This window comes from Dasypus novemcinctus, chromosome 3, assembly GCF_030445035.2.
Source record: "Dasypus novemcinctus isolate mDasNov1 chromosome 3, mDasNov1.1.hap2, whole genome shotgun sequence".
Taxonomy (NCBI): Eukaryota; Metazoa; Chordata; class Mammalia; order Cingulata; family Dasypodidae; genus Dasypus; species Dasypus novemcinctus.
Window position 1 is genome coordinate 15,911,870 of NC_080675.1, and position 27,438 is coordinate 15,939,307.

At 38.7% G+C, this 27,438-nt stretch overlaps 1 long non-coding RNA gene across 1 annotated transcript; it reads right to left on the bottom strand.

The window, feature by feature from the left end:
* Positions 1 to 1,629: 1,629 nt before the first annotated feature.
* LOC131278108 (uncharacterized) lies at positions 1,630 to 2,516 on the bottom strand. Its single transcript, XR_009185361.1, has 2 exons — positions 2,335 to 2,516; positions 1,630 to 2,198 (listed from the first exon to the last, which is right to left on the bottom strand). It is a non-coding gene; the product is annotated as an uncharacterized lncRNA (long non-coding RNA).
* Between the last annotated feature and the right edge of the window lie 24,922 nt (positions 2,517 to 27,438).

Consider the following 27,438-nt stretch of genomic DNA (forward strand, 5'->3'; position numbering starts at 1 on the left):
TCTGAAACTAAGAAAGGGTTCTAGAAACAAGGCAGGTAATTAGGGGAATAACTATAATAAGCGGAAAAATTATCATCAGATGCTGTGTCAAGGAGTAAAATCAAGATTTGAGGCCAGCCTACAACCAGTCCAGTAGGTTCCAGGAAATTGGTGTGGAGAGATCCTTCAGTGGCAGGGTCAGGACTGTGGGGGAGGTGCAGAAAATTTCTTGGTTTTTGTTTTGTTTTGTTTTGTTTTCATGTAGAGATCAGAGAAGTTTTGGGGAACTAATGTGGAGCATTTGGGAGCCATAAAAGTTTATAATAAATAGGGAATGGAAGAGAAGGAAATGATAGGGAGAGTAAAAAGGAAAAGGGTCGACATGACTCAAGGACATTATGAAACTAATGAATGACAGGAAAATAAAAGGAGGTTGATGAAAAAAATACAAAGGAGGATTATGGGGGGGGACTAAATAGAGGAATCCCAGGGGATTTTGTTCTGATGTCTTGGGTAGAAGGTGACCACTTTGCCATGTCATCTGCTTGTTCCAAAGGTCTTGGGAAAGTGGTCTACCTCATATGGTTGGATGCTTCTGGAAATTCTTGAAAGGACCTGTTTAAGGTCTGTGATTGGGATGGATTTCCATTCAGAGTAAGGTTTGTGTTTTGTAAGTTGTGAACCATGAATCCAAGGTCGTATTCCTTGTAGTTTTCAGTAATATTCATATTTAGGAGGAAAGTATAAGGTTCTTTCCACCTAGGTTCAAGACTGGTCTGTTGGTGGTGTCTTTTCCAGAAGACTAAATCTCTGACCTGAAGATCATATAAAGGCTGCAGTGGGATGTCTAGAGAAAGGTAGATTTGGCCTGTTGGTGATAGGTATGAGTAAATTTAATAAGACCTTGGCACTATGTAAGAATACCAGATTGGATCAGATTAGAGTCTCCTAAGGCCCAGGAAGATAAGGAATCCTCATTGGCCTGCCAGTAATTATTTCCTTTTTTTTTTAAAAGATTTATTTATTTATTTATTTCTCTCCCCTTCCCCCCCCCCGCCCCCCCCACCCCAGTTGTCTGTTCTCTGCGTCTATTTGCTGCGTCTTCTTTGTCCGCTTCTGTTGTTGTCAGCGGCACGGGAATCTGTGTTTCTTTTTGTTGCGTCATCTTGCCGCCTCAGCTCTTCATGTGTGTGGTGCCATTCCTGGGCAGGCTGTACTTTCTTTTGTGCTGGGTGGCTCTCCTTACAGGGAGCACTCCTTGCACGTGGGGATCCCCTATGCGGGGACACCCCTGTGAGGCAGAGCACTCCTTGCGAGCATCAGCACTGCACATGGGCCAGCTCCACACGGGTCAAGGAGGCGCCAGGTTTGAACCGCGGACCTTCCATGTGGTAAACGGTCGCCCCAACCGCTGGGCCAAGTCCACCGCCAATAATTATTTCTTAAGGGAATAATCAATGTTGAATGGAAGACGAGAATGAAAGGATCCCCACAGCTAACAGCAAGACTGGGCCAGGGCAGCTTGAGTTCCTCAGAGAGTTTGGTTAGTTTTAAGAGCACCACTGGCACATTCTATTTTTCCAGAGGATTGCGGGTGGTAAGGGCAGGGCACTTTCTGTGAGAATGGAAGTATTCATTGAATATCCTGAATAACCTTACCACTGAAGTGAGTTTATTTATCAGTAGAGGGGAACAAAGGGATACACCAAGTGGGAAAAGTTTTTTCTAGTAACAACTTAGCTACAATGGCAGCAGCAGCTTATTTGCAGGGAAAAGTGTTGAATCATCCTGAAAATATGCAGACTCATAGATATAAATACGTAGAACATATTTAAACCCTTGAGACACTGGAAGTTTAAGAAAATCTATTTGCTAAGGGAGAAAGGAATCAAAGTTAGTTCTCATCCTTGCCCCACCTTTACATTTTTATCAGGATTGTGCTTCCAGAAGATGGGACAAATTGAGGTTACCTGCTCAATATGAGGGCTGAAGTGTCCCTGCCAATATTTGCAGAAGAGACCTTTAATATTTCCTTTGTCATGCCTCATGGAAGCAATGAACTAAATTTCAGGTGAAGGACTGAGAAAACAGGTAGCCATCTTGGTGTCTCCAAAGTACATCTGAGTATATAAAACATCCAGCTCATTTCCAATTATCTTTTTCAGCTTCAGGTGCTGGATGTTTTTATGCCTTAAGTTCCATAAGTAGAGTTTCTGATTCTAAAGAAAGATGACCATAAAAAAACACATTAGAGAGAACCAGCAAGATGGTAGCGGAGTAAGGAGCTCCTAGAGTCAGCTCCTGCTACAAGGCAGTTAGTAAATACCCAGAGCTCTCTGGAGCTAGCTGAAGCACCTGTTTGGGGGCTCCGGGAGGCCAGAAGAGCATCCTGCATCGTCCTTGGGGGAGTGGGAGGAGGAGACTGCCGATCTGCAGAGAAGACTCCTAAGTAGAGTGCTGCATGCCCCGGAGGCTGGTGCTCATCTTCCACTGGAGGCACTAACTGCCTCGGAAGCTGTTCTGCAGCTGGAATCGAAAGCTCCACTTCCCTAAAACGGGGGAGGAAGAGATGGTTAGGTACCAGTTTCAGCTATGATGAGGAAATTCAGTGGGCTACAGTATGATCCTGAGAACAGCTAAGGTTTGAGCCTGTCCAGGTTAGAAAGAGGCCAGGAGCTGCCATCCTAACCCCGCGCCTGGCACAAGGGGAAGCGGGGTGGACTGAGGATCCCAGTGCTGGTGGGGACTGGCTTCTTCCCATCCAGATCATATTGCAGCTCTAGCCTACGTCCCAGGGCCACCTTCAGCAGGGAGGAAGCTGTGGGGACCTGCACCAGCCTCTCCAGGAAATTACAGGCCAAGCCGCAGAGGCCAGTGATTGTCCTATTCTGGTGGCACAAGCCGCCCCAGGAGTTGTTCTGTGATGGGAATTGGAAGCTCCATTTCCCAGAAACGGGGAAGGAGGAGATGGGTTGGCTGCCAATTTCAGCTACTGATTGGGAGACTTGGATGGCTGAGATATAACCCTGGGAACAGCTCGGGTGTGACCCAGCCCAAGTCAGAAAGAGGCCAGTAGCCACCATTCTGACTCCACCCCCAGCCTGAGGGGAAGCTGGGCTGACTGAAACTCTCAGTGTTGGCAGGAACCAGTTTCTTTCACACATATCAGCCTGCAGCCTGCCTAGGCTTCAGCCCAGCCTCTGGCAGGGAGGAGGCTGAGGAACCCTGCACCAGCCCATACAGATAACTGCAGGTAACTTTGGCTGGCATAGACTGAAAATCAGAAGTCTACCAGGGCAACTGCGGTCATCTTGGACCTGCACCATATAGACTGCTGCCCATACCTGCAGCTCCATCCCTGCCCCAGGTAGGGGAGAAAGGGACATGAAGCTTCATCAGTCTCTCTGAGCAACTACAGTCTAGGCTTGCACATGGATTATTCCACATAGCTGTGTCTCTGTCCCCACCCTGGCAAAGGAGAAAGTTGGAAGAAGCTTCATTGGTCCCTCGTGCAATGAGGGCAGCTTGAGCCTCCACAGCTTACAGCTCCAACTACATGCTTGGCTCCTACTGCATAACCAGCAAGGGAGAAATGATAGGAAGCTCTAAACAAAAGAGAAAAACTGCACCCAGAAAAAAATACTCTAGTAAGCCATATGCAAATTCACCAACAAAAAATTACAATCCACACCAAGAAACAAGAAGGTATGGCCCAGTTAAAGGAACAAGATAAGCCTCCAGATGACACAAAGGAGTTGAGACAACTAATTATAGATGTTCAAACAAATCTCCTTAATAAATTCAATGAGTTGGCTAAAGGGATTAAGGATATTAAGAAGACATTGGATGAGTACAAAGAAGAATTTGAAAGCACACATAGAAAAATAGTTGATCTTATGGGAATGAAAGGCACAATCAATGAAATTTAAAAAACATTGAAATCATATAATAGCAGATTTGAGAAGGCAGAAGTAAGGATTGGTGAGCTTGAAGAAATGACTTCTGAAAGTGAACATACGAAAGAACAGATGAAGAAAAGAATGGGAAAAATTGAATAAGGCCTCAGGGAACTAAATGACAGCAAAAGGCATGCAAACATACATGTCATGGGTGTCCCAGAAGGAGAAGAGAAGGGAAAAGGGGCAGAAGGAATATTTAAAGAAATAATAGTAGAAAATATCCCAACCCTATTGACATAGATATCCCTGCCCAAGAAGCAAAATGTACTCTCATCCAAAAAAATCTGAATAGACCAACTCCAAGACACATACTCATTAGAATGTCAAAGGCCAAGGACAAAGAGAGAATTCTGAGAGCAGCAAGAGAAAAGCAATGCATAACTTATAAGGGATATCCAGTAAGATTAAGTGCTGATTTCTCACCAGAAACCATGTAGGCAAGAAGACAATGGTCTGATATATTTAAGATACTACAAGAGAAAAACTTCCAGCCAAGAATCTTATATCCAGCAAGACTGTCTTTCAAAACTGAGGGTGAAATTAGAATATTCACAGATAAACAGAAACTGAGAGAATTTCTATGCAAGACCAGAATTTCAGGAAATACTAGAGCCTGAAAAGAAAAGACAGGAGAGAGAGGCCTGGAAGAGAGTCCAGAAATGAAGATTATATCAATAAAAGTAACTAAAAGTGTTAAAAGAGTAGTGAAAGTAAAATATGACAGATAAAACTCAAATAGTCAGGAATAAACTTAACCAATGATGTAAAGCATTTGCATTCAGAAAACTGCAACTCAATGTTAAAAAATTTAAAAAGCCCTAAATAACGGAAGAACATTCCATGCTCATGGATTGGAAGACCAAATATCATTAAGATGTCAATTCTGCTCAAATTGATATACAGATTTAATGCAATCATGATAAAAATTCCACCAGCAATAAAGAAAAAATTGAAAACATGATCATTAAATTTATTTGGAAAGGTAAGGAGTCCTGAATAGCCAGAAACATCATAAAAAGGAAAAGTGAACCCTCATCTCCAGACTTGGAATCATAATACCTACCTACAGTGGTAAAAACAGCATGGTACTGGCCTAAAGACAGACACAATAGACCAATGGAACCAAATTTATAGTTCAGAAACAGACCCTCACAGGTATGGTCAAGTGATTTTTTGACTAGCCCTGTCAAACTCACACAGCTCAGGCAGAACAATCCATTCGACAAATGGTGCTAAAAGAATTGGGCATCCATAGCTGAAAGAGGACCCCTATCTCACACCTTATCAAAAAATTAACTCAGGGAAACGGACTTTGGCCCAGTGGTTAGGGCCTCCGTCTACCACATGGGAGGTCCGCAGTTCAAGCCCCGGGCCTCCTTGACCCGTGTGGAGCTGGCCCATGCGCAGTGCTGGTGCGCGCAAGGAGTGCCGTGCCACACAGGGGTGTCCCCCGCGTAGGGGAGCCCCACGCGCAAGGAGTGCACCCATAAGGAGAGCCGCCCAGCGCGAAGGAGGGAGCAGCCTGCCAAGGAATGGCGCCGCCCACACTTCCCGTGCCACTGACGACAACAGAAGTGGACAGAGAAACAAGACGCAGCAAAAAGACACAGAAAACAGACAACCGGGGGAGGGGAGGGGAATTAAATAAATAAATAAATAAATCTTTTTTTTAAAAAAATTAACTCAAAGTGGATCAAAAAACTAAAAATAAAAGCAAGAACCATAAAACTTCTGGAAGAAATTATTGGAAAATATCTTCAAGACCTGGTGGTAGGTGGTGGCTTCTTAAAGGAGATAAGAGAAGGACTGAGTGGACTACTGATGTTTAATGTATGTAGAAGTTTTAACTACCTTTACTGTAAAAGTGTGGAAATGTATAGAGTGGATGGTAACAAAGTGAATAACAGCTTGTTTATAAATGGGGATGTGACTGAAAATTGTAGTCTAGGTATATAAATGCCAATTGACAGAATGCTTGAGAATAATCTAGAAACTGGATAGCACAGTAAACCAAGAAGTGAGTGAGAATTGTGGTTAATGGTACAAATGCAAGAGTGTCCTTTGTTAGCTAGAACAAACATATGTCACTACTGCAGGGTGCTGGGAATGTGGAGAAGCATGGGAAAAATACAGCTGAAGTGACCTATGGACTGTGGTTAGTAGTAATAACATAATATTCTTGCATCTATGCAAAAGATGTACTGTGTTGATACTGAGGCAGTATGGAAAATGTGAGCCAAATGTACACTATGGACATGGCAATAATCAGATGATATTATTTTATCACACCACAGTGTGGTGTGTTGATGGAGGGGTGTTGTTTGGGAATTCTGCACATGTGCATGATTGTTTTATAAGTTTACAGCTACTGTCATAAAAAATATATATTTAAAATAATAATAGGGTGAATTGGGGGAAAAACACACCAAATGTAAGATAAGAACTATGATTAGTAGTAAGATTTTGACAGTGTTCTTTCATAGTTTATAACAAACGTCTCATGACAATGCAAGGTGTTGGTGGAGGGTTGATGTGTGGGACCCCTGTATGATGTTATGCATGTTTGCTTTGTAAGTTCACAACTTTTACTATACACTTAATTGTTTATGTATGTTCATATATAAATGATATAAAGATAATAATCGGATTGGTTAGGGGAAAAATACTTTGTTTAGTAGTAATATTTTGACAATGCTCTTTATTCATTAGTTAAAAAGGTTTAATAACAATGCACGTTGTTGGGGGTAGGGTGAGATGTTATATGTTTGTTTGATGTTATATATCTTTGTTTTGTAAGTTCACAGCTATTAAAAAAATAACCAAAAAAATGTAAAGAAAGGTGACCAAGGAGAAGCATACCTGAGATTGAGGAAGCATTTTCCTGGGAAACAGCTGTCTTAGCATATTTGTCAACTAAGGAATTTCCTTCAGTTTCAGCCGTCTGGCTTCTAACGGGAGCTGCAATTTTGAGAACAGCTCATTTGCTGGGTAGTAGAAAGACTTCTAATAGGTTAGCAATTGGGATTCCATTTTTTATGAATGTCCCTGCTGCTGTCAGGAAGCCTCTTTTTTTCTGTAGCGTACATATGCAACTTTAAAAGCTATCTGTTATTTATGTAAATGTTAGCTCTCTATCTTGTGCTAGTCTGCAAGTTTGGATGAGGGCAGTTAAATTCAGATAGGCCAAGGGCTACAAGGTCAGCCGCTGGGGCCAATTTAACCTCAAGTAGGGTTTTGAACTCAGTAGATTGTTGAAATTCTGCCTTAAATTTCCCATTTGTGCACCTAAGAACCATCTTCTTAAGCTTCATAAGTAAAGTTTCTGACTCTAAAGCAACAAAATCTATCGAGGATTTGGCAATAAATTTTAAAAGACCAGGACTTCTGTGAAGGAAACTATTAAACCTTTTCAAGAGGCACAGATTTGAACAAATGGCATCATGCTCTTGGCTGAGAAAACTTAATATTAGTTAATTTAAAATTCTTTAAGTTAACACATAAATTTAATGCAACTCTAATAGAAAAAGATATAGCATTTGGGCTTTTAGTTTTGAGTTTTGAGTTTTGGAATTGGACAGATTATATTTAAGCTTATATTGAGGAATAAGTCTAGAATAGCCAAAAAAAAAAGTTTAAAGAAAATACAATGAGGGGAGTATATTCTCTACCAGATATCAGAACACGTTCTAAAGTCATTGTACTTGAGTCAACATAACATAAGAATGGAAAAATAGATTAGTGGAATCTATTTGTCCCTAGTATAAATATATGAGGTTTCAAACTAACAAAGGTATTGTTTCAAATAGGTAGAAAATTGTGAATTATTTATTAAAAAGTGCTGGCACAACTGGCTAGACCTCTGGAAAAAAATAAAATTGAATTCCTATCTTAGCACCATATACAAAATAAATTCTATTTGGATTAAAAGCAATAAACTGCAAGAAAATATAACATACCACATGTATAGTCTAGAGGCAGGAGTGATTATAAATAAAGCTGGAAACCAAAGCTAAAAATGAAAGATGAACATTTTTGGCTTGCCATGTGGGCACTCATGCAGGCAATTGGCTCAGCATGCAGGCACTGGCTCACCATGCAGCACTCACAAGGGCACTCGGCTTGCCACGTGGGCACTCAGTTCTCCGCATGGGCTCGGCTCACCATGCAGGCACTCAGCTCACCACACAGGCATGCTTTCTCTTCTTCTTTTTCACCAGGAGGCCACAGGGATTGAACCCGGGTCCTCCCATATGGTAGGTGGAAGCCTTATCACTTGAGCCACATCTGTCTACTGAAAGTTGAACATTTTGACTCCACAGAAATTAAAATTATTTCTGGAAAAATGATATAATTAAAGGCTATATACATAACAAATTTGGAAAAATATTTTTAAGGCAGAGAACAAAATTTTTTAAGACCTCTCAGATACAAAGAGTTCTTACATTTCAACAAAAAGAGATTAGACATCCCAATGGAAAATTGAATTAAATTAAATCAGATAAGCAAATCCAAATAATGACAAACATGAAAAATTGCTCAAACTCAGTGGTAGCCAGGGAAACAAAAATTAAACTAACAGTGAGACAATCTTTTACTAGCAGCCTGACAAATAAAAAGATATTTATAATTTATAAGGATATAAGGAAAAGAGTACTCCCATATACTACTGATGGGAATATCAGCTGTTAAAGCCTTTCTGGAAAGTAATCATAGCCAGTAATCCCTTCCCTGGAGATCTAGTTCATAGAAATAAATGCACTGGTACTTAAGAACACATGCCCTTCAGGGAGAAGTTGTAGCTCAATAGCTGAAATCCTGTTTCACATGTACAAGATCCTGGGTTCTATCCCTGGAAACTCCTTTAAAAAAAAAATTCTGATAAAGTTTATTACAGAATTGTTTGAACTAGCAGAAAATAAAACAACACCTAACTTAGATGAATTTCCATGAGATAGAATAAGAAAAGCAAGCAAGATGGAGATAAGACCATTTAATATGATGCCCATTTTGCAAAACGATGTATGTGTGTGTATGTGTTTATTTTTTATATGATTAAATGAGTACAAGAAAAAGATGGAAGGAGGTGAGTTAGCTATCCACATAAATTACCCTGGGGGTGAAGGTAAGAATGATGTAGTAGAGGAAAGAAAGGAGAACAGAGTGTGTGGGAAGCAACCAAAAAGCTAAAGGAAAAAAAAAGCTGCAATACATACCCATTTTTATAAAATTATAGGTGTGTGTTTTCATAATTTTATATAGAGAGAATTTTTTCTAAGATATATTTTATTTATTTATTCCCCTTACCCCACCCCCACTGTTTGCACTCGCTGTCTGCTCTCCGTCTCTGGTCATTGTGTGCTCTTCTTTTTAGCAGGCACCAGGAACCGAACCTGGGACCTCCCATGTGGGAGGGAGGCACCCAATGGCTTGAGCCACCTTCACTCCTACTAGTTATGTCTCTCATTGTGTTTCCTCCTTGTGTCTCTTCATTGCGTCAACTCGTATCAGCTCTCCATGCCGGCTTGCTCTCTTACCCATCTTCTTTAGGAGACATCAGGAATCAAACCCAGGATCTCCTATGTGGCAGATGGGTGCCCAACTGCTTGAGCCACATCCGCTTCCCTATCATATTTTTAAAAACTTGGAGTTGGGGAGAAAAAAAATTACCTTACTGTGTTTTCCGTGCTGCAATACTTGAACATTATTAACAACTATATATTTATAATGTTCACAGTAATCTTATTAAATATCTGCTTAGTTCTGGTGGTTTGGGCATTTCTTTGGCTTTTATAGTTATACAATGATGCCACATTTTAGTCTCATCATTTCCAACAGCTAGTTCTTATGTTTTTTTTCATGCCTTAATATATTATCAATACGTTAAAAATAATAGGAAAAAAATGGTGAAAATATGCCTCCTTGTAATATTTATGAATTAGAAAAGAGTGCTAATTCAAACTCAAATGGGTTCACAAACTCAAATGCCTCTGGGGCCAGGTGTGTCATTTTAACCCAGTTGAGTGTTCTAGAGGCTCCCCCTTGTGGAAGCTGCTTTACCAGGCATTGCCATTTTCAGTGTTAGCAACTAATTTCGAATTTTTAAATGGTGTGTGGACCAGATGTAATAGTGGGGATGCCAATTTATGGCCTCTACTCCAGGATTTTGCCACTGAATATAATGCTGACTCTTATTTTGGTAAGATAGGGGTTTTTTCATTATCTTACCGGATGATTGTTAATAGTTGTTCATAGTTCCACTGCTGCAGCTGGAGTATTGCATGTAACATTTATGCAAGCGTTAGCTGGAAATCCAATATGCTTAAAATAAAAGTAAAAACTTACTGGGATAATACTGACAGCTACATAGTGGGAATTACAGCTGCCATTAAATTCTGTCATCAGGTAACATGTCTGTCTCGTTCCCAGCACAATGTTTTTTTTCTTTATAAAGAAAACTGGCCTTGGTAAAGATGTTGAGATAACTTTGGTTTAATTTTCAGTTTCAGTGAAATTTTCTAATGGAAATTAGAAAAAAGAAAGAGAGGAAGAGAGAAAAAGAGGAAGAAAGGAAGAGAAAAATTGATTTATTGATTAAGGAACTTCAAAAGTGACAGATAATAGAACTGTGAGAAATTTTCATCTTTTTAAAGTGCATTGAGTTTTTGAAAACTGATCTTCTTACAGACATAGGAGAAATAAAACTGGTCCTATGACTCATCAAGTATGACTTGTCTTGACAGCAAGGCACTTTCATTTTTCTGAGAACATTCATAAATGTAAGGGCCTACAAGAGCCAAGTATCAATAAGAAGCAGACAAGTGAAACAGAAAAGGAAATGGTAGCTATCGCGGCAAACTGGACTGAGCATGGTCTCTCTAAAGTTAATTTCTACTTTATATCACCAACCCATTGTCCTATGACAATGTAAGCCCAGTGTGGCCATATTTCCCAATATCTCAAGAGAAATCAGAAAAATCAATTTTTATGTAAAACTTCCCAATTTCTAAAAATATTTTTAATACCTATCGCTCCCCCCCACCCCCCCCCCCGCCCCACGCCATGGCTCATCTTCTTTAGGAGGCACCAGGAACCAAACCAGTGGCCTCCCATGTGGGGATGAGTGCCCAACTACTTTAGCCACTTCCGCTCCCTGTTGGGTGTGGCCTCTGCTGGTTGTGGCCTCTGCTGGTTGCAGCATCTGCTCGTTGCAGCAGTTGTCGTGTCTGCTCGTCTTCTTTAGGAGGCACTGGGAACAATCCTGGGACCTTCCATGTCGGAGGCAGGCACCTAATTACTTGAGCTACATCCACTCCCCAAATTTCCCAATTTTTAAACTCTGTAGGCAAACGTATTAGGTCAGTGACTTGAACTGGTACTTTACAACCTCTAATTAGAGGAAAAAAGAGTTTTTCCTGGTAAGGGACTGAAGGTATTATGCATGCAGAAATCAGAAATGTGTCAATTAGAATTTCCTATGTCATTAATGGGCCAGAAATGCATTGGACATCAACTTTTTTTTATCCCTTTCTCCTTATTTAGAAACATACGAAATATTCTCAATTACAAATACCTTTTTAAAAGCATTCTCACATATAGTTTATCAAATGCGCTAACACATTTTAAGTGTTTGTTTCTAATTTGAAACTCAAGAAGTGAATATCATTATGAGTTTTCAAAGGGCTGACTCCTTTGAACTTCCTGGGACAGAAGCTAAAGGAGAGGGATGATTTCTCTAACGAAAACAATTTTAGTTACTTTCACCTTGTAAAGTAAGTTGCCAAGACAGGAAGAAATATAGTTATCTTTTTTTTTTTTTTTTTGAGGTACCAGGGGCTGGGAACCAAACCCTGGGCCTTCCATTGAGGTGCATTGAGGTGCGAGCTCAAATGCTCGAGTCACATCCACTCCTGATACCTTTCCTTAGTAGGTTTAGAAAGATTTTCGCTACCTGAATTTAGGTACATATTCACTATCCGGCTCGGATAGGAAATGCAACAGAAAGCTACATGGGGAGCCCTAGGGTGGCCAAAGCATTCAAGGATTGAAATCCTTTTTCAATGCCTGCAAAATTAGAATTTCAGTATGTAAGCATTTTTACTAACTGCTTACATAACAAGTTTTGAAAATGGCACCAACATTTAGATCACTCTGGCAATCAGTTACACAGGTGTGTCCCCAATCTATTCTGGATGGTTTATCCAGTTCTCCCTAGTGCAATAATTTGCTACCATTTCAGGGAATATATCCCCAATTTCCATGCAGTCGTACTTATTTTTGCATGTAAAAAGTGCACATGTAATCACTTACTCTTTTTTGTAACTGGCTGTGAAAGGAGGCTGTATCAATCAGGATTTACAAAAGATACACAGAAAGGGGAGGTGGAAAATGAAAAATATATAAAGAATAACTTGGACATTTTAGAGTTTGGCCTAATGCAGCTCTGGTCATGTCATGCCAAATTATCTTGTCTTGTTTAAGCATGTGTTCATTCTCTGTTCTAAAGTTAGAAGGTAATGTAAAGGACACCCAAGTACTCTTCCGTGCTTTGTAATCCTTTGATTTTTTTTCTCTATAGTATTTTGTATTCCTTAGGATTATTTGTGTGATTTCTAGATTTAAATTTATCTAATACAAGTAGAATCCCAATATTAAACACTTGGTAGATAATGTAATTATTATATTTGAGCCATATTCTGATGCTAAAGTTTCATGACAGGATGCTACAAACGTTTTTTAACACTTTTTAAATAAAAAGTTGACATCCTTTCCTATACATATTGCCTTTGTTATTAAGTAATAACAAATTATGGCTTTAAATAAAATTTTAACAGAGAGCATATTTAATACTCCTCTTGTATGTATTATAATACGCACCTAATAAAGTGGCTTCTTAAAGTATTATATTGGTTATTTGAAGAGGAAAGCCTATAAATCTCATTGATGAGATAGTTAAATGTGGTATTAATAGAAAGAACATTGAGCTAGGGGTCCAGAGTCCATGTTCAAGCTTCATCTTCTCTGTTCCTAATTACGAGAACCTTGGGCAAGTCCTAATCATGGAACTTGTTTTCTCATGGAAAGCCTGGACTTCATGATTCCCAGGGTTCAATTGTACTCGAATCATATAATTGTATTTGTTTTTATTCTTTTTTACTTTTATTTTTTTTATTTTTATTTTGGCAAGGGAAGCTTCTGGGCACAGGTCTTTTGTCTTTCCAGGGTTCTGAAATTTATCTAATTTTTTTTTTGTAAGCCTTAACTCCTTACTTCCTATCCCCACTCTGCCCCTTGTAACCTATATTCTAGATTCTGGCTTGTGAATTTACCTATTCTAATTATTTCAAATCAGCAAGATTATACAAAATTTGTCATTTTGTGCCTGGCTTATTTCATTCAACATGATGTCTTCAAGATTCATCCACGTTGTTGCATTATCAGAACTTCTTTCCTTTTGTCTGCACAATATTCCATTGAGTATATACACGACATTTTTTATTAATTAAGATTTAATTTATGTAAGTAAAATTCATCCTTTTTTTTTTTTTGGTGTGTGCTCTGAGTTTAACAAATGCATATAGGGAAGTGGACTTGGCCCAGTGGTTAGGGCGTCCGTCTACCACATGGGAGGTCCACGGTTCAAACCCCGGGCCTCCTTGACCCGTGTGGAGCTGGCCCGTGCGCAGTGCTGATGCGCACAAGGAGTGCCCTGCCACGCAGGGGTGTCCCCCGCGTAGGGAGCCCCACGCGCAAGGAGTGCGCCCGTAAGGAAAGCCACCCAGCACGAAATAAAATGCAGCCTGCCCAGGAATGGCGCCACATACACATGGAGAGCTGACGCAGCAAGATGACACAAAAAGAAACACAGATTCCCGTGCCGCTGACAACACAGAAGCGAACAAAGAAGACGACACAGCAAATAGACAGAGAACAGACAATCCGGGTGGGGGGGAGGGGAGAAAAATAAATAAATCTTTAAAAAAAAAAACAAAAAATAAATGCATATAGTCATGAAACCACCACTACAATCGAGATGTTGAAAATGTCAACTCTAAAATAACCCTTGTTCCTCAATATCATTGCCTCATTTTGATATCAAAGAAAGGTTGATTCATAAAATTAATTCTGAAATATTCTCTCCTTTTATTTTTCTGAAGTGATTGGGGAAGATTGTTATTATTCCTTCTTTAACTGTTTCATTGATTTCAGTAGCTAAATTATATGGGCCCAGTTTTTTAAATGTGAGAAAAATTTTAATTACAAATTTAATTTCTTCATAGGGCAGTTCAGATTAATGGTTTCTTCTTGTGTCACTTTTTGGTAATTTTGTGTATTTTAAGGAAATTTTCCATTTTGTCTAAATTGTTTCATTTAATGGCATAAAATTTTTCGTTCCATTCCTTTTAATGACTTTAGGTCTCCAGTGATATTCCCTTCTTTCATTATCAATATTGTCATTGTGTTTCCTCTTCTCTTAGTCTAACTTGATGTCTTTAATTTTATTCATTTTTTCAAAGATCCAGCTTTTTATTTCAATGGTTTTTTTAAATTTTTCCTATTTTATATTTTGATGATTTCCAGTTATCTATATTACTCCCTTCCTTTCATTTATTTAGATCAAATTTGTTTTACTTTTTCTAGCTTCTTAATGTTGAAACTTAGAACTTGATCGGAAACTTTCCTTCTTTTCTGATATAAAGAGGAAAAGCCATAATTTTTTAAGCACTATTTTGGCATTATCCCACAGGTTTTTTGATTTGCTGGTTTTTATTGTCATATTTTCCTTGTGTTTTTCTCTTTATTTTTTATTTTTATTCTTAAAAGTGCTCCCTATGTATTTTAGGCTAGTCGATGAAAACCATCAAGTAATAAAATATTAACCATTTTTAACAGACTGCCAAATGAAACATCAGTCTCACTTTTTACATGTTATTTATAAAAATAAGATTCTATTTCAGTTACTAATGTTTAGCACACAATTCCTACATAACTAATATTCTATTTGAGCTTACGATTTGCTAATGTTTAATACTCACTATCTTTTTCTAGAATAAAAATAATCCTAATGATGACCTTATAGTCAAATTTTCTATATTGAACTCTCTTCTCTTTAGTTGGTATTAAATATAGTTCGATTATGACTTGTTCCCAGGGTTCAATGTCACTTGCCTTGGTTGTATGGATGTCATCAACCAAATACTTTATATCAGCAATCGTCTTGACCTTGGAGAGCAGCTGTAGTTATATTAGAAGTCTCTACTTCATCCCCAGATATTCTGTTCCCTTAAGTGATTTGGATAGGAGGGTATACCGAGACTCTAATGGTTTCAATATGATCAAACACTGCCGGTAAGGAATTTAAGTAAATCTGATTCGAGTAAACAATGTGTACAAGTGATTTGGTACCAGGACGTTCTAATTTATTTCCTTTCCTTTGAGATACTTAAAACCTTTAAGACAAATTTTTATATAAATATGCTTTTTAAGGCTTTCAATTTAACTAGACAAAAATAATAAGAGAATAATATAAAAATTGATTTTCTAGTAATTATTCATCTTAACAGAATGACATAATCACAAGAATATCTATATTTAATTTTATTTTGCATCATATCACCCTTTGGGGGATGAATGGTGGTCCCTAAATTTATGTATATATATCCACACCCTTAATCCCTGGAACCTGTGACTATTATCTTATTTGGAAAAGGGTCTCTGTAGCTGTAATTAAGGATCTTGAGATGAGGAGATTATCCTGGGTTTTTGGCTGGACCCTAAATCCCATTACAAGTGTAAGGAAAAGGCAGAGGGGGATTTAATAGACACACAGAGGAGAAGACAGAGAAAAGGAGGAGGTTCTGCAACCACAAGGGCTGAGATGGGAATAGGCAGCCACAAACCACGGAACATCTGCACCACCCGAAGCTGGAAGAGGCACAGAACAGGTCATTATCCCCTAGAGTCTCTGGAGGGAAGGTGGCCCTGCTGACACCTCGATTTTGGACTTCTAGCTTCCAGATTGTGAAAGAATAAATTTCTGTTGGTTTAAGCCACCTAGTTTGTGGTGATTTGTTACAGCAGCCCAAAGAAACTAATATATCACCTCAGTTACATTCTTTTTATTTTTAATATATTTTTACTAGAGAGGTTGTGAACTTAGAAAACAATCATGCACATGTGTCGAATTCCCATACAATACCCCTCCACCAACACACTACATTGTTGTGGAACATTTGTTACAAATTATGAGATACTATCATCAGACTATTAGCACTAATTATGGTCAATAGCATATATTTGGCATATTTTTTCCATACCCACCTATTAGTAGCACAGTATATCTTTGGCATTGATCCAAGAATATTACAGCATTGCTGTTGACTATCGTCCATAGGTTACATTAATTTATTTTTCCCATACCTTCTCCATATTCTTACCACCTTGCATTAGTGATGTGCATTTGTTCTAGTTCATAGGCGGAAATTCTTGTATTTGCACTATTAACCACAATTCTCATCCACCTCTGGGTTCACAATATTATTCAGCCCTAGATTATTCTCTATATTTCTTTCAAGTGACATTTACATCCCCAGACTATACTTTTCAGTCACAATCCCATTTACAAACCAGCTGTGTTTGTTCTACTTACTATAATGTGTTATCATCAACTCTATCCATTTCCACACTCTTACAGTCAAGTTAATTAATACTTCTACATTCATTAAGCATCAGTACACCTTCTCAGCCCTCCTCTTATTCCTAATAAACTATACTCTTGGTTTTAACTCCATATGTTTATTCTTTGTATTTAATTCATATTACTGCTACCATACAATATTTGTTATTTTGTGTCTGGTTTATTTCATTAATATAATGTCTTCAAGTTTCATCCATGTTAACATATGCATCCCAATTTCATCTCTTCTTAGAGCAGCATAGTATTCCATCGTATGTATTTACCACATTTTTGTTTATTCATTTGTTGATGGACACGGGTATTTCCATCTTTTGGCAATTATGAATAACACCACTGTGAACATTGGTGCGTAAAGGTCTGTTCATATCACAGTTTTCAGTTCTTCTGGATATATTCCTAATAGAGGAATTGTTGGGTCATATCGCAGTTCTATATCTAGCTTCCTAGATTATCCACCACCAAGGAAGGAGTGTTTCTATTTCTCCATATCCTCTCCAGCACTTATTGTTTTCTGCTTTTTAAATAATGGCCAGTCTTTGTGCTTTAAGATAATGTCTCATTGTTTTGATTTCCACTTCCCTAGTAGTTAGTGATATTGAACATTTTTTCATGTGCTATTTGGCCATTTGTATTTTCTCTTTGGAGAAATGTCTAAGTCTTTTGCTCACTTTTTAATTGGTTGCTTCCTCTCTTATTGTTGAGTTGTATTATCTCTTTTTATGGAATGGAAATCAAATCCCTATCAGATGTGCGGTTGCCAACTCTTTCTCCCATTGTGTGGGTTGCCTTTTCATCTTCTTGACAAAGTCCTTTGAACCACTTTAAGTTTGAGGAGGCCCCTTTTATCCATGCTTCCTTTCATTACTCATGCTTTTGGTATAAGGTTTAAGAATCCACCACCTACCACCTACCAGGTCTTGGAAATGTTTTCCTAGATTTTCTTCTAGGAGTTTTATGGTTATTGATTTTATAGTTAGGTCTTTGATCCATTTTGAGTTAATTTTTGTGTACGTTATGAGATAGAAGCCCTCTTTCTTTCTTTTGACTACAGATATCCAGTTCTCCCAGCACCATTTGTTGAATAGATTGTTCTGCCCCAACTGCCTTGTCAAATATCACTTGACCATAGGTGTGAGGGTCTGTTTCTGACCCATTAATTCAATTCCATTCGTCTATGTGTCTATTTCAATGGTGGTGCCTTGCTGTTTTTACCACTGTAGCTAAGTAATATGATTTAAAGTCCAGAAGTGAGAGTCCTCCATCTTCACTCTTCCTTCTTAAGATGTTTCTGGCAATTCTGGGCCACTTACCCTTCCAAATAAATTTTATAATTTTGTTTTCCATTTTTTAAAAAAATGCTTGTGCAATTTTTATCAGGATTGCATTGAATCTGTATGTAAATTTGCATAGAATTGACATCTTAACAATATTTAGTCTTCCAATACAAGAGCACAGAATGTTCTTCCATTTATTTAGTCTTTTTTAAAAATTTCTTTTAGCAGTGAATTGTAGTTTTCTGAAAAAAACATGTACTTTATAACCTTGGTTAAGTTTATTCCTAATAATTGATTCTTTTTGTCACTATTGTAAATGGAATTTTTCCTTACTCCCTCTTCTGATTGTGCATTACTAGCATATATAAACACTACTGATTTTTGCATATTAATCTTGTACCCTGCCACTCTGCTGAAATTGTTTATTAGCTCCAGCAGCTTTGTTGTAGATTTTTTGGGACTTTCTAGGTATAGGATCATATCATCTGCAAATAGCAAAAGTTTTCACTTCTTCCTTTCAATTTGGATGTCTTTTATTATTTTCCTTGCCTGATTGCTTTAGCTAGAACCTCTAGAACTGCATCCCACAGGTGTACCTCAATGGCAAGTTTGTGGGTGGCTGTGACATTCTTCTGAAGATGCACCAGAACGGGGACCTGGTGGAAGAACTGAAAAAGCTGGGGATCCATTCCGTCCTTTTAGAAGAAGAGAGAAAGACCAAGACTCAAAGTGAGGGTGGCCCGTGTCCTCGCGAAGCAGAACGTCCTGCTGTCAGGAGAGGAAGCCGTTGGTGTCACAGACTCACTGCCAGAAAAGCCTTATCAGTTTTGGGTTTTATCATTAAGGCGGCAACTGCTTGCACTAATTCTTCAGGTCTGTGAGCAGTTGGGTGATTTTAGTTTGTCTAGTGTCTGGGCTAAGAATATTCTATAGAGAATTATAACCACTGCACTGTAGTAATTCAGTGTTGTACTATGATATTGCTGTAAACAAAATGTGTTCTCATATTGGCATTTACTCTTTGCCTGATTCAGGAGTAAAACCCGGGGCTTTTGAGTCATCGTTAGCATTCATGGCTCCTCTATAGGCGAGTCAGTCTGCAAAGATATTATATTCCCTCTCCCCAGTTTTGTGACTTTCTGTTAAGGGAAGGAAAATGTTATAACTGGGGTGATGTTTTTTTAAATAAACTGCCAACTCAGAGATACAATGAATGAGTCATTTGTTCTGAATAGTAGTACACCTGTAAGAAGTGATTGTTATATTCTCCTATTAAATTTGCCACACACACACAAAAAAAGTATTTAGTTGAAGATTTTTGCACCCATATTCATTAGAGAAATGTGTCTATAATTTTCTTTTTTGTAATATCTTTATCTAGCTTTGGTATTTGGGGGATATTGGCTTTACAGAATGAGTTTGGTAGCATTCCTTCTTGTTCAATTTTTCTGGAAGAGTGTAGTAAGTTTGGTATTAAATATTCTTTTGATGCTTGGCAGAACTCACCTGTGAAACTATCTGGTCCTGGGCTTTTCACTTTGGGAGTTGTTTGATAACTGTTTCAATCTCATTACTTGTGATTGATTTGTTGAGGTTTTCTATTTCTTCTAGGGTTGGTGTAGGTGGTTCATACATTCTTAGGGATTTTTCCATTCCATCTAGATTGTCTACTTTGTTGGTGTACTGTTATTCATACTATCCTCCTGATATCTTTTATTTCTGTGGGGTCAGAAGTAATGTCCCCATTTTCATTTTTTAGTTCATTTATTTACATCCTCTCTCTTTTTTTCTTAGTCAGTCTATCTAAGGGCTTGTCAATTTTGTTAATCTTCTTGAAGAACTACCTTTTGGTTTTGTTAATTCTCTCTCTTTTTTTGTTCTCAATATCATTTATTTCTGCTCAGATCTTTGTTATTTCATTCATTCTGCTTGCTTTGGGCATAGTTTGCTGTTCTTTTTCTAGTTCCTTCAGCTATGTAGTTAGGTCATTGATTTTAGCTCTTTCTTCTTTTTCATGTAAACATTGAGGGCTATAAATTTCCCTACCAGCACTTCTTTTCACTGCATCCCATAGGTTCTGATATGCTGTGTTCTTGTTTTCATTTGTTTCGAGATATTTATTGACTTCTCTCACAATTTCTTCTTTGTTCCACTAATTATTTAAAAGTGTATTGGTTAATGTCCATATATTTGTAATTTTCCCTTTTTCCACCTATTGTTGGTTTCTAACTTTATTCCATTATGATCAGAGAAAGTGCTTTGTATAATTTTAATCTTGTTGAATTTATTGAGATCTGCTTTGTGACCCAACATATGGTCTATCTTGGAAAAAGAGTCATGGGCACTTGAGAAGAATGCATATCCTGCTGTTTTGGGGTGCAATGCTCTGTATGTCTACTAGGTTTAGTCCATTTATAATATTATTCAAGCTTTCCATTTCTTTATTGGTCCTCTGCCCAGGTGTTCTATTCAATGCTGAGAGTGGTGTATTGAAGTGTCCAACTATTATTGTAGAGATATCTATTTCTCCCTTCAGTTTTGCCAGTGTTTGCATCATGTAATTTGGGGCACCCTGGTGAGGTGCCTATAAATTTATGATTGTTACTTCTTCCTGGTGAATTGCCTATTTTATTAATATATAATGTCCTTCCTTGTTTCTAAAGAACAGTTTTGTTTTTAAAGTCTATTTCATCCAATATAAGTATAGCTACTCCGGCTTTGTGTGTGAGTGTGTATGTGTATGTATGTATGGTTACTGCATGAGTGGAATATCTTTTTCCAGCCTTTCATTTTCAATCTATTGGTATCCTTGGGTCTAAAGTGAGTCTCTTGTAGACAGCATATTGAAGGTCCATATTTTCTTATCCATTCTGCCAGTCTATATCTTTTGATTGGGGAGTTTAATCCATAAATATTCAATGTTATTACTGTAAAGGCAGTTCTTACTTCACCTATTTTGACCTTTGGATTTTATCTGTCATATTTTATTTTCATCAGTCGTTTTACATTTTTAGTGACTTTTACTGATATAATCTTAATTTCTATTCTCTCTTCCAAGCCTCTGTTTTATGACTTTTCTTTTCAAGCTGTAGCACTCCCTTTAGTATTTCCTGCATGGCTGGTCTCTTGGTTACAAACTCTCTCAGTTTGTTTATCTGTGAAATTCTAAACTCACTCCCATTTTTGAACAACAATCTTGCCACATATAAGATTCTTGTGTTCTAGTAAAAAATCTTAAATATATCATACCACTGCTTTCTTTCTTCCATGGTTTCTGATGAGAAATCAGTACTTACTCTTACTAGGTATCCCTTGTATGTGATGCATCACTTTTTTCTTGCTGCTCTCAGAATTCTCTCTTTGTCTTCAATATTTGTCATTCTGATTAGTAAGTTTCTCAAAGTAGGTCTATTTAGATTTATTCATGTGGGAGTACCTTGTGCTTCTTGGACACAAATATCTGTGTCCTTCAATAATTTTCAACCATTATTTCTTCAAATATTCATTCTGCCCCTTTTCCCTTCTCTTCTCTTGTCTTGTCTTGTCTTCTCTTCTCTTCTCTTCTGGAATACCCATGACACATATGTTTGCACATATTTTGCTGTCACTTACTTCCCTAGGCCCTGTTCAATTTTTTACTTTCTTTTCTTTATCTGTTTTTTTAATGTTCTTTTTTGGAGGCCATGTCTTCAAGCTCACTGATCCTTTCTTCTGTCTCTTCAAATCTGCTGTTATAAGCCTCCAGTGTATTTTTTATTTCATTTATTGTGTGTTTCATTCCCATAAGATCTGCTATTTTTCTATGTATACATTCAAATTCTTCTTTGTGCTCACCCAGTATCTTCTTATATCCTTAATATCTTTAGCCATCTTATTGAATTTATTAAGGAGATTTGTTTGAACATCTATGAATAGTTGCCTCAACTCCTTTATGTCATCTGGAGGCTTATCTTTTGCCTTTGACTTGGTATATCTTGGGTCATATCTTCCTGTTTCTTGATATGGATTATAATTTTTTTGTTGATGTCTTGGCATCTGGCTTACCAAATGTAATAGTTAGCCAAAGGGGTGCTGATGCAAAGTATCAGAAAGTTGTTGGCTTTTATAAAGAGTATTTATTTGGGGTAGAAGCTTATAATTACAAGGCCCTAAAGAGTCCAACTCAAGGTACCATAAGAGGTATTTTCTCACCAAAGTCTGCTGCCAATCTCTGCAAGGCTTCAGCCTTCCTTCTTCCCCTTAAGGCCCCATGGTCCCAGCTTCTTCTGACCTCAACTGTGGGCTGGCATAGGGTTCATTTCTTTCTGGGCTCAGCTGCTCTGTTCTCTTCACATGGTCAACTATTAACTATCAAGTGAATGGCTCATCTCTTTTCCCATGGCCACAGGATCAAAGCTGGTAAGTTCTCTCCTAGGCAAATGCTAGTCTTCTCTGACATAAAGTACCTTCATTATTGGCCTCAAATTATTTTTAGAGGGAAGCAGACTTGGCTCAGGGATAGTGCATCCGCTTACCACATGGGAGGTCCACAGTTGAAACCCAGGGCCTCCTTGACCTGTGTGGAGTTGGCCCACGCACAGTGCTGATGTGCACAAGGAGTGCCGTGCCACACAGGAGTGTCCCCCACATAGGGGAGCCCCATGCACAAGGAATGCGCCCCATAAGGAGAGCCACCCAGCACAAAAGAAAGTTCAGCCTGGCCAGGAGTGGCACTGCACATGAGGAGAGCTGATGCAGCAAGATGATGCAGCATAAAGAGACACAGATTCCCGGTGCTGCTGACAAGAATAGAAGCGGACACAGAAGAACACACACCGAATGGACACAGAGAACAGACAACTGGGGCGGGGGAAGAAAAGGGGAGAGAAATAATAAAAACAAATCTTTAAAAAATTATTTTTAGAAATAATTTCTCAAATACAATGTTCAAATTATAGGCAAAGAATATTTTTTAAAAATCAGACTCTGTGAGAGTATTAAAAGCAGAAGCAAAAACAAGAGAAACAGACCCACAAAGTCTTCTGGCATTGGAATTACCAGATATGTTCTATAAAATAACTGTGTGGGAAGTGGATGTGGCTTAAGTGGTGGACTCCTGCCTACCTCATGGGAGGTCTGTGGTTTGGTTCCCAGGTCCTCCTAAAGAAGACAGCAAGCTGATGCAACAGGCAGGTGTGGCAAGCTGACATGACAAAATGACACAACAAGAGACAAAAGAAGAAAAACATAATGAGAGATACAACAAAGCAGGAAGCAGAGGTTCCTGGTGTCTCCTAAAGAGGAAGAGCAGGATGGCAAGCTGGCACAACATAATGAGGCAACAAGAGACACAATTGGAAAAACATACCAAGAGACACAACAAAGCAAGGAATGGAGGTGACTTAAGTGATGAGGCACCTCCCTCCCACATCAGAGGTTCCTGGTTTGGTTCTCAGTGACTCCTAAAGAAACAAAGAAGATCAACAGACACAGCAAGTGGTCGTGGTCCCTAGGGGAGCAGTGGCAGTCCCCCAGGTGCAGCAGCAAGGACCGGGAAGGAATGAGGGTCCAACAGTGAGCCCCTGATACTAATGACTATGCTTGTGAGCCTATATGCCTGAAATAAGAACAAGGCCTAGAGCAGCACTGTGCCTGGGAATTTCCTCCTGACAGCCTTCATGTTACTCAAATGTGGCCAGTCTCGAAGCCAAACTCAGCATGTAAATGCAATGCCTTCCCCCAGCGTGGGACATGACACCCGGGGATGAGCCTCCCTGGCACCGAGGGATCACTATCAACTACCAACTAATGATGAAACTGGAAAATGACCATGAATTGAAGGTTCAATGCGGATCAGCAGAATATCCCTGTCTACATATAATAACATGACTTTAAAATGCTGTTTGACCTAATGTAAGGGGGAAATGGAAAGGAGAAATGAGTTTCTATGGCTACGAGTCTCTAAAAAAGAGTCTGGAGGCTGTCAGAGGATTGCCCTTATGAACAACTGAACAGAGTCTAATGAGACAGATAAAGTAGATACAATCCCCAGGTATTGGTTCCTTTGAGGGCTAAAGAGGCCCATGGGTGCTATGGTCATGGTAGATGGGGTTAACTGCCATGTCAGATGGCCCTTCTTTGGAGCTGGTGTTTCTGCGTGATGAAACTGGACTCAGATGGGATCTCTTTTCATAAGACTTTCATGCTACTTTACTGGAATTGTAGTTGGTGTTGGGGTTTAAGATATATTTAGGGGATTTGAATCTCTGGACTGACAATATGATAGCCAGGCCCTGAGCCTCAACAGACTCCAGCACCTACACTCTGATTTATTGGACTCACCTCACTCAGCTAAGATGGAGTTGAAGAAGGACAACCACCACACCACGGAGCCTAGAGTGCCTACAACTGAAAGCAGGAGGATTGCATCCAGTATCCATGTGGAATCTGAGCCTCCTCTTGACATAGAGGTGCAACGGACACAACCAATCCAAGGTCCACAGAGAAAAGGTGGCATTGGAGTGGGAAAAGTGGACATGGTGGCTGATGGGTATGGGGAATGGCAGGAAGAGATGAGAGGTGGAGGCGCCTTTGGGACTTGGAGTTGCCCTGGATGGTGCTTCAGGGGCAATCACCGGACATTGTAAATCCTCCCAGGGCCCACTGGATGGAATGGGGGAGAGTATGGGCTATGATGTGGACCATTGACCATGAGGTGCAGAGATGCCCAGAAATGAGCTTACCAAATGCAATGGATGTGTCATGATGATGGGGTGAGGGTTGCTGGGGGGGAATGGTGGGGTGGGGGTGGTAGGGTTGAATGGGACCTCATATTTTTTTTAATGTAATATTTTTACAAAATCAATTAAAAAAAAAACAGACACAGAAGTGCAAACAATGAGGAGTTGGGGAGAGATAAATAAATAAAATAAATCTTTTTTGAAAAACTGCTAATTATGCTTAAAGAAATAAGAAACAAGTTTAAAGATATCGCTAGAGAAAGATAGAGGGTTGGTGAGCTCGAGCATAGGTCATTATAACTAAGCAATTCAGTTCAAAGATGTGTTAATCTTTGGAAATGAATAGAAAAGGTGAAACCCAACATAATGCTTGTAACTAGCAATATTATTATGTGGGTATGAAAGTAAAGGGAAGCCTAAGGTCATGTTATTTCTAAAAGGAATGCCAAAAATTGTAACAGGGAACTTTATAGTATACTAAAACTCTATATGAATATGGGCAAAATTGCATATATAAGACCATTTTTCTTTGAAACTGAACAAATGCATGTTAATACTATAAACTGTTAATATAAGGGGGGAAAAACGTTATGCTAAGTGAAAGAAACCAGACACAAAGTACTATGTATTGTATGATTCCATTTATATAAAAGGTAAATATAAGTCAATTTATAAAAATGAAATTAGATTGGTGGCTACGTAGGGCTGGGGAAGGAATGCAGAAGGGCTGTAGATTTTTTCTTTTGGAGTAATAAATTTGTTCTAAAATTTTTTGTGGTGATGAATGCACAACATTGTGATTATACTAAAAGCCATTGATTATACACTTTGGATAGATTATATGGTATGTGAATATACTTCAATAAAAACTGCTAAATAAATAAATAAGTAATTGTGCAAGAATAGCCAGAAATAGCAGCTGTGTACAGCAGGGGAAGCATAGAGAGATCAATGGGTAAAGAAATTTCTTGTTTGTTTTCTGTTTTTTTGTTTCTTATTTTTATTGAAATAATGAAAATGCTCTAACAATGTTTGAAGTGATGAATACACAACAATGTGATTATACCAAGTACCATTGCTAGTAAATTTGGATGAATTATATGCCTTATCAATATGTATCAATAAAATTGATTTGTTTTTTTTTAAAAACAGTATCAGACTAGATTATAGAGACAAAAAGATTTTTAAAACCACAGAAAATATGGTAAAAGACTTAGAGGAGGCAATAAGGAAATCTAAAATACAATCTGATGATATCCCTGTCTACATAAAATAACATGACTTTAAAACGCTGTTTGACCTAATCTAAGGGGGAAATGGAAAGGAGAAATGAGTTTATATGGCTACGAGTCTCTAAAAAAGAGTCTGGAGGCTGTCAGAGGATTGCCCTCATGCACAACTGAGCAGAGTCAGAGAGACAGATAAAGTAGATACAACCACCAGGTATTGGTTCCTTTGAGGGCTAAAGAGGCCCATGGGTGCTATAGTCATGGCAGATGGGGTTCACTGCCATGTCAGGTGGCCCTTCTTTGGAGCTGGTATTTATGCGTGATGAATCTGGACTCAGATGGGATCTCTCTTCTTAAGACTTTCATGCTACTGTGCTGGAGTTGTAGTTGGTGTCAGGGTTTAAGTTATATTTAGGGGATCTGAATCTCTGGACTGACAATGTGATAGCCAGGCCCTGAGCCTCAACAGACTCCAGCACCTACAATCTGATTTATTGGACTCACCTCACTCAGCTAAGATGGAGTTGAAGAAGGACAACCACCACACCACGGAGCCTAGAGCGCCTACAACTGAAAGCGGGAGGATTGCATCCAGTATCCATGAGGAATCTGAGCCTCCTCTTGACACAGAGGTGCAACGGACACAACCAATCCAAGGTCCACAGAGAAAAGGTGGCATTGGAGTGGGAAAAGTGGACATGGTGGCTGATGGGTATGGGGAATGGCAGGAAGAGACGAGATGTGGAGGCATCTTAGGGACTTGGAGCTGCCCTGGATGGTGCTTCAGGGGCAATCACTGGACATTGTAAATCCTCCCAGGGCCCACTGGATGGAATGGGGGAGAGTATGGGCCATGATGTGGACCATTGACCATGAGGTGCAGAGGTGCCCAGAGACGTACTTATCAAATGCAATGGATGTGTCATGATGATGGGAATGAGTGTTGCTGGGGGGGGGAGTGGTGGGGTGGGGGTGGTGGGGTTGAAGGGGTCCTCATATATATATTTTTTAATGTAATATTTTTACAAAATCAATTTTAAAAAATTAAAATAAAATAAAATAAAATACAATCTGATGGAGTCTCTGAAGGAGAGAATAAGAGGGCAGAAGGCAATATTTGAGGCAATAACGGTTGAGAACGGCGTACAACTGATGAAAAACAATTGCATCTCAAGAGGCTCAACAAATCCCAAGCAAGATGAATAAAAAATAAAATAAATAGTTAAACGAAAGAAAATCAAAGGGGTAAAACTGTTTAAAAGCAGCCAGAAAAAATGAAATATATTATTTTTAAAGCAGCAACTATTACACTGACAGCTGACTGCTTCCATGGAACAAGGAAAGGCAGAAGACAGTCAGAAAATAACTGCAATATATTCAAAAGAAAGTAATCATCAACCAAGAATTCTATACCAATCAAAAATACCTTTCAAGAATCAGAGAAAAATAAAGATACTTTCAAACAAACAAAAACAGAGACACTGCCAGGAATATACCCTCACATTAGGAAATTACAGAGGATATAAAATATTTTAGTGGCACAATGAGTGCACTAGACCTAACTGCCATATATAGAAGAACTGA